This window comes from Hipposideros armiger, unplaced genomic scaffold (assembly GCF_001890085.2).
Source record: "Hipposideros armiger isolate ML-2016 unplaced genomic scaffold, ASM189008v1 scaffold_76, whole genome shotgun sequence".
NCBI lineage: Eukaryota > Metazoa > Chordata > Mammalia > Chiroptera > Hipposideridae > Hipposideros > Hipposideros armiger.
In genome coordinates this window covers 4,295,581-4,304,848 of record NW_017731426.1, presented here as the reverse complement: position 1 = coordinate 4,304,848, position 9,268 = coordinate 4,295,581, and positions in this window count along the sequence as shown.

Below are 9,268 nucleotides of genomic sequence, written 5' to 3'. Positions count from 1 at the left end.
TCAGCTCAGATCACAAAAAACTTGCTTTAAGGGTCAGTGACCCAAGATAATTCCTGAATAGAAATTCCATTATGGGTCCAGAGCATACGTCAGCACTTCATGGAGCCCATATACCACATAGGACTTTTCCTCCTCAAAGGATGGACCAATTAGCATGATGGACACAGGATATAAGGAGGCAGTAAAGGGAGGAAATGAACTAACTTATTTGGAGATGCCAGATACACAATGTGAAGTGGTATAAAAAATTAGTGATGTCCAAGGGCAAGAAAATAACTGGAGGAAGGAACAACAGGAAGCAATTTGTGATTTGAAAAAAATTCTACCTTGCAAACAACAACTGATCTGAAGACACAAGATAAGGCCTTACATTGCTATAACCTTGGGTAGTTTAGTTGCAAGAAAGGTAAAAGAAAATCTAAACTAAATGACTGGAGAGAAAAAGGTTCTAAGAAAGCAGAAGAGGGAGGTTGGAGAAGTTCTGCATATTCATTTACTTAAACAATCCCACATGTTGGAAAGGCAGAAAGCCTGGGAAGAAGAACTATAAAGTAAGAAATATCTCTTGTACTGTGTCTCTGATGACCAGAGATTGCCAAGCACGCCATAACTCCTACCATTTTAGGACAGTGTAACCTTTCTTTTTCTTTTTCTGTTCATAATATTTGCAGGTTTATATAAAGTATGATCTAGGCCTTGTATAGACACCTTGTCTATTACTGAGTTCTGATCATGATGCTATCTGGTAATCTCCAAGAGAACAAAGACCGTGGAAAGGCCCTCTGGCTATGCTTTCTGCTGTGACTGAGATTTTATAGGCTATTACAAGGGCCCAAATGGTTGATTTAGAATCTTAATAGCCACAAAATGTTTACATATTTGTCACAATCCCTGGAAGAGTTGACTGATTGATGAGGGAATTTGAGTTACATTTACATTTTGGTTTTTGTATGTTTTTAATGCTACTTAGAGAATTTTTAAGGATATGGCAAATTTTAGAGCTGGATGGGGTGTTAAGAAGTGATTCAGTTCAAGACATTTGTTTTAATATATGAAAAGATGAGGTCTAGAAAATGTAAATGACATCCTAAAAGGCTCACAGCTCAATGGCAGCTCTGTGTATTCTATTTCCTAGCCCAAAGATTTTGTTTTACTACACTATGATATTAGCTATTATATTAATTTTAGTAACCAATATATTAGAGAGTTCAACTCTGTTCTAATCTTGGCTATTCAAATAATATGTGATTCCAATTAGAGTAATTGATTTCTTTATCCACAAAATTTGTATAGCCCAAAAATATTTTAAGTACTTTTATAAATATACACCCATCTTCTTTATTACTATTTTCATCCTTCCTAGGGAAGCAGTATTTAAAGATGGATGATCAATGCAAATGATAGGCCAACATAGGCAGAAATTCATCCAAATTCTTCCCCTTGTAGCAGGCTGTCACTCTCTGGCCCCTAAAGTATCACATCTCATAGTATTCACATGATTGTATAGTCCTTTCTCACTCTTGGGTTGGCAATGTGACTTGCTTTGGCCAATGGTATAGTGGCAACTATGATGCAGGTAGAGGTGCAAGGAAGCTCAAGGTAGAGAAGAGATTATGGAGGAGAGATCTTAAAGGATGAAGAGCCACCTTGGACGTTCCAGCACCAGCAAACTCCTAAAACACTTAGCTGAACATAGCCACACGAGTCACAACATCAATTGTAAGCATTTTATCACACATGAAAAAGGAAGGAAGGAAGGAAGGAAGAAAAGGAGGGAGGGAGGGAGAGAGGGAGGGAGAGAAAGAGAGAGAATTAGCTATGGTTATGTGAGGTGATGCATGTGTTAATGTGATCTTGGCTACCATTCTATAATGTGTGTGTGTGTGTGTGCGTGCGTGCGCACACATGTGTGTGTGTATCAAATCATCACATTGTATGCTTTAAATATATACAATTCAATTTGTCAATTATCCCTCTATAAAACTTAAAAAATGGCAAAAGAACATCACCCAGTTGAGCACAGTCAAGCCAAAGCTGCTCCCCAACTTCTACCTTGTGTCATATATGGTAATAATATAATAATGATAGACTTCTATGAGTATAAAAATGTATTTGTTTTCTTTAACGTGCAATTCTAGAAATAATCCAGAATGTCAACTCCATATCTTTTTAATGGCTATGTTCCTTAGTTTCACTAGAGGGACAACTCTGATATTTGTTATTGGAGGAGAAATAAAGGTAGCATGCCTCTTCTTTGAATTAACGAGTACTTTCAGATGTTATTGGAATTCTTTTTACCTTTATTGAATTTTAAAATATTGTGGGATCTCAAAAGGGACTTAGAGCTTTTAATAAACAAAGTTTTCAAAAGTTAATGTTAGTCTTTATATTCTAGTGAAGAGAGTTAAGTAGAATAATCTTTAGGAGTAAAGGTCTCAATATCATGTATTTTTTTGCCTCAAATTCTCTCAAAAAATGTAATGCTGGGTTACAATTTGATTGAAAGTAATCAAAAGAATAGATGTCAAAAAAAGCAGTTGTAATCTATCATACCAAGTAGAAATGAACAAAGAGATTTTTCAGATATAAATATCTTTATGGAGGGTAATTACACACTTGAGGGTTGAACAATATAGGCCAAACTAAGTGGCATAAAGGCTATTTCTTTTTTATGTAATAAAACCAAGAAAAAGAATAATATAAAGTACCATTTTCTGAAAATCATTGAGCCCATCATAAATTAGACAAGTAATGATGTATCTGATTTGAAGTCAGAAGGTGAAGATTCAAATTTATTTCTTACAAAGTGTGAGAGTCAGCTACCCTTCCTTACAGTTTCCTAATTGCCTTATGTATAGCAAATGGAAACTCTGTCAAGCATAATATCTCAGCCATGTAAATATAATTTTTAGTTATCTCACAAGTGCTAGTTAGTTCCTAGGTTATTAGACCTAATAAGAGATTCCATTTGAACTTTGAGGTGAAGAATGAGGCATGAAAAAAATATGTGGTGATGGGGAAGGGATGGAAGTTGAAGAGAAACAAATGAAAAAAAGCTCTGGCTCACAAGCCTCATCCTACCAATGCATTATCTAAATCAGCGGTTCTCAACCTTCCTAATGCCGTGACCCCTTAATATAGTTCCTGATGTGGTGGTGACCCCCAACCATAAAATTATTTTCGTTGCTACTCTATAACTGTAATTTTGCTACTGTTATGAATCGTAATATAAATATCTTTTTGTGTTCCAGTGGTCTTAGGTGACCCCTGTGAAAGGGTTGTTCGACCACCAAAAGGGTAACAATCCACAGGTTGAGAACCTCTGAAAATGAACTCCAGATATTCTGAACCAAATAGAGAAAGGACAAACCTTAACATCTTTTTTGTGCCATGGCCTTCCCATATTGGAGTTTTTAAATCTGATTCTTTGAGGTTGATTTTGATAAACCCTTCAAATAATTTGCACAGTTGCATAAATGTTGTTTTCCTGATCACATGTATGTGAGGCCATTCTCAAATGGCTTTTACATGAGAAAATACAGTGTTTGGTTGTGAAACATTTAGGTCACAATATTATCCTTTCAAAATTCTCAGGTAATTTTCATTGTTTTAGAATATTTACTTGTAATGCCTGTTGCTAGCTGAATATGTTTTTCCTTTATGGATAACCTTTTCCCTTTTTCACATTATTTGGGTACTTGACAGCCTTTTAATTATTAATAGTTTCCCTTGTAATTCAAAAGTTTGTCAATATAAGTTTTGTAGGTCTTCTTTATTGTTTTATCTTGAATTTAGGTAAGTCATTCAAATCTGCATATGCAGGTCAATTAGTCAAGTTTTCTTCTGTCATATCTTTATTTACCATTTCTGTTCCATGTTTGTTTCCTTTTCAGGAATGCTAATTTGTCATGTATTGAAGCTCCTTTTCGGTCTTATTAATTATCATATTCTCTTGAATTTTCACCTCTTTATTCTCTTATCCATTCAAGGAGAGCTTCTCAAGTCCATCCTTCATATCACTGTTTCATGCTTCTGTATTATCATTACTATAGTTTGATATACTCAATGCTTTTTAAAATGTGGACTTTAACTTCCCTTTAACTGAAATTCTTCTTTAGCTTAGCTATCATCCTTGTGTATCTCTGTTTTTTATTGCCTGCTGTTGCTACTTCATGGAGGCTCATTCTTCTTGTATTTTGTTAATATAGCAAACAAGTTTCAAAATGTTATCTTGCATCTTATAAGACATTAATTTTAGAAACATACTCTTTCTTTGAGCCTTCAAATTGGTAATTCTTTTTCCTTATTTCACAGGATTTGTTGTTGTTGTTGTTGTTACTTATTGTTTTGTTTCTACTTTTTACAAGTTTTTGAATGGGACATTCCTTAGCCTCGGTGATTGTCAGAATATAGGATGGATGGATTACCCTAAACCACACTCTCTGGTGAATCAGTGACAACAAAATCTCCTCTCAGATTCATACCTAGAAAGGAAGTTTATGTGCCCAGATTCCAATATGATTTTCAGTTCCTGGAAGGCATTCATTCTATTGAGGTGGCAATTCCTCTTTTCCCTCCTGCCTGGTCCTCTGAAACTCTGAGAAGATATAATAAATAATAACATGAAAGTTCTGCCATGAAGTGTATCCAGAATATCTCCATCACTGTCTTCAGATCTTTGCTTATGGAGACAGAAGCAACTAGTATGCAATGAGCAGCCTGTGGTCCCTCTCCTTAGCTCCTGCTCAGCTGTTTTTGAAAGATACTCTTTCTGAATGGTGAGAAAGATTGCATTTGGGAAGATGGGGGAGGTCTGAGAATAGACCTTTAAATACCTCAAAAATCAACACATGGATAGTCTCTTTTGTTGGTTGGTGTATACCCAGGATATAGACCCATAGGAATAATATGAAGAAACTACAGTCTTCCTATCTTTTCTAGGCATCCTCTGTATCTTGAGATAAAACCTAAGAAAATTGACCTTCCATTGGTTGTTGAAAGTTCCTCCCAGATTCTAGCTTTAAATCTTTTGAGATTTGATGTCATGCATTGTCTTTTTAGTGTTTCATAAGTACCATAATTATCTTAAGACATAATTAGCAAAAGTTACATTTTGGACTATTTTAAATAAGTTACCCGAGATGTTCTTTCACTACTAATGGCCTCTTAAATGCATTAATTTTACCTAATAGTTATAACTAATAAATATCATCTGCTTAAACATTCCTACCACTATAAACCTTCCAAAAATCCCAATATTCCTGTTCATTACAGGAAATTATTGTGATTCCAACTTGTACAGAAAATTCCAATGATTTCAATTTTTGTCTCCTTCTTTACTTGACTCACAAAGCTAGTGATTTTAAGTAATGATCATTTTATTTAAATCTACTGTCTTTCAAGTCTTTCTATTCATTTATTATTTTTCCATTTACCTATTCATGCAGTAACATTTATTGAGTAGTTATTATTTGCTAGGCACTGTGATAGACTCTGCAGATACTGAGATGTAGGTTCTGCCCTCAAGAAATTATGATTTAATCATGAAGACATGATGAAACAAATCTCTACACTATGCTATAATAAGTCTTTCTGAAAGAATATGTAGTGTGAAAAATATGTAAATACTAATGTCATCTGATATTAATATATTTGGGCTGTTATTTTTTTACCAACAACTTAGATTCAAAATTTCACTTTGAACATTGTTTTCAGGACTGTGGCTGCCTTGTTTAATTTAAACCATTATAATCTGCATTTAATACAAGACAATCCACTTGGCACTGTGTAGAATGCAAAGCTAATTAGGACAAAATTTGAATCCTGAAAGTTTTTAGCCTACCAGTTTCTTAGTTCATCCAGGCTGCTATACCAAAATACCACACCCTGGGTGGCTTATAAACAACAGAAATTAATTTCCCATAATTCTGGAGGCTAGAAGTCCAAGATCAAGGTGCCAGCATGGTCACATTTTGGTGAGGACCCTCTTCCTGGATCACAGCTAGTGCTGTCTCATTGTGTCCTCATGTGGCAGAAGGGGCAAGGGAACCTCTTTTATAAGAACACTAATTCCATATATCCGGCCTCCACCCTCATGACCTAAGTACCTCACAAAGGCTCTACCTCCTAGTACAATTATATTGGGCATTGGGATTTAAACATTTTGATGGGAAGCAAATATTCAGACCATAGCAAGCAGGAGACAGAAACTAACTAGAACTAACTTTCAATATAGAAGCACCTAGCAAGGAAGGTTACAACAAAAAGAACCCTTCTTTGAAGAGTGAAGAATTGAACTGGCCATATTGAATATGATATTGGTACCATTTATTAAGAAGCTTCTATATGATAGTAACTATACCATAAATTGCTTCCTGTACATTATTTCTAATCTTGGAAAATGGAAATATTTTTAATATTACATTATCTGTATCAGTTCTGAGGGCCTAGCAGAAATGGAATGATATGTATTTGAAACTTTGCTTGAAAATCGTTATACCCATTTCTTGGGGCGGGGCGGGGGTGGGGTGGTAAGAAGGAGACTGGAAAACAATTAGGTAACTTAGTACTAAGACAGAGAAGACCATGATCTTCATTAAATATAGCTCCTTTGGCAGATTGCCTATTTACTTGGCTCATAGCCACGTATGGACGTAAACTTTCCAGCCAGTATACAGACTCACAAAGAAATAGTCTAAAAATTATAAACTAAGTGTCACCCTCTTTTGAATTGTATATATCTTATCTCTAAAAGAATTCAACCAAGATAAACATATTTCATTTGTCTCTGAAATACAAAGAGATGACAAATGTTTTTCACATAGGAATCAAGTATTACTTCTTTATTTTTTTTCGACCTCTCAGTCAAAATGAAGAGGAACTAGCAATGGTCAGAATTGTGATTGGCTCAGATTCCTAAAAAACAATATCATTTTGAAACCTCAGGTAAGTTTCCTCTTAGCAGTGGCTAATGATTCTGTTCAGTATGTAGAAAACTGAAACAGGAGTGCGCAATTGTGAAGGAGAAATTTGATCGAGGAATGCAAACTTACAAAACTTGTAGGCGAGGTAGAGGGTTCATTGATCACTTACCTTGTGGTTACATAAGAACAAGTTTTTCGTGATATATATATATATATATATATATATATATATATATACACACACATATATATATGTAAAGAATTAGCAAATATTTTAGAAGACTGGGTAGAATCTTGGCAACATTTCAAAGTTTAGTTTTGTTATGCAACATAATTTAAGCTGGGAGCAAATTACTCTTAATGGACTGATTCAGAAAAAAATGTATCAGGCCTGTGTATTTTTTTTTCTTATAAACTGAAGCAAAGTATCACTTATTACAATATCATTTCTCTTCTTAGGTTTATTACCCACCCTAGGTCACTCTAAGTAAAAACTCATTTCCATGTCCTCCTAAAGTTATTATTTTTCCTTTTTAAAAAAATATTATCCATGTAAAAGCCATTTGTAAAGCTTGGTATGGTTGTTTAATGGTTAAATTAATTGGGAGAGATAATTTAAAATTACATTTTTCTCAGGTGCTTGAAGGAACATGAGAATAGAATGTACTACTTCTTTCGGGAACTGATTTTCCTATAAAGTGATGAAAATTTCCTTTTCAAATGAGTATTAACAACATGATGTTTATGTTGTTTAAATTCTACTGACAATAACTTCTGACGCCTTATAAAAATAATCTTGGAGCCTCCTCTTGGTTATTCTTTTCATCTTATTGAGATATTGAAAATTAGATGCTTTGGTTTCACTTTCTGCTGCCTTTGAATTAGTAGGAGGCTGCTTTGCCATTTCAACTCTATCAGGGAACTGCTAACACCATTAACCTCTTTAAGGATTATTCTTCCCTTCCATGTATTTACAAAATGTTAAAGTAAACACTGTTGTAGAGCTCCTCTGTTCTCATCAGGTTAAATTTAGGGGTTCCTAGTTAAGTGATATTTTGAAATCAGAGGCTATTTCCTTTAAAAAGACATTGATACTATGACCAAAAAAAAAAAAAGGAATCATTAAGCTAATTTCTTTTTAAGAATCTTATTATTTTACATACTGAAATTTATTAATCAAGCACTGGTTTGATGCAAAATAAAGTTTAATCAATCACTGCAACTTCTGTAGTAGCCACATCCTTGTAGTTTGTTCGTGTAAGTGCAATACCTATTTTTAGGTAGCACACTGATATATCGCAGAGGGCAATAGAGCATTTTGGATATAATTAAAGAAAATAAATGATACATTAGGCAGAAGCTTACTAAATCTTAGATCAATTACCCCTCCAACGAATCTACCCCGTATGAAGTTATGTATGCAGGTGTATAGGACTATGCATACTTGCCAATAAGTGCAGAGAGAGGCAAAGAAGAAACTGAGAAATATCGCTTAGAGTCATTGGAGAATTTTTCCTGAGCATTAAAAAGCCATTTAAAACAGTACTAAGAACTCAATGCTGCCAGGTTCAAAGTGTTCAATTTCAAAACCCTCAAAAAGACAAATATTAACTCTTTTTCTTAGGATACTAGGCCACATTAAAAGAAAAAAAACAGTAAGAGTAATCTTGTTGTTAGATTTATTTAAGCTACATGATTCCTTAGTACTGCAAAATGAAAGAAAACCCTAGTCACCTTTGAGTGGGAAAACGGTCCAAACTAAAGCCCACATGAACTGTGTGAAAAACAAGTCCAAAGAGACAGGGAAGAGGGGAAAACCAGAGCACAGGCATTTGCCAACTTGAAATAGGGGTTCCCTCAAACTTTGTGCTTGCTTTTGGCCTTGGGCTTTTACTCAGTTAAACATTCAAATTAGAGGGGAGAAAAAAAAAGCCAGCTCACTCCAGTTCTGCACCTCAGTCCACTGGGGGTTAAAAAAAAAAAAAGATGAATGTAGCTATGAACTCTGTTCATCTTCAAACTAATGGACTCACCCCTCCACCCCATCACTCTCCTTCCCCCCTCCTCATAGCACCCTTTGTCCACTTTTATGAATTAAAACATGCACACACACTTGCACACACAGGGAATCCTGCCCATTAATTAAAGGACTTGTCAGCCCCAATCCTAGATTCTTACAGTGCAGGAAATGTCTCTCCTTTTAAGTGCAAAACCATAACATTACCATTTCCCCAAGTGCTCTCTGTTTTAGGCTGCTTTCCTAATTAGAGGGATGATAACAGCCCTGCTGATTGGCATTATAAAAGCACTAGTTTGGCTTCATCTGTCCCAGGTGTGCTGTGTAA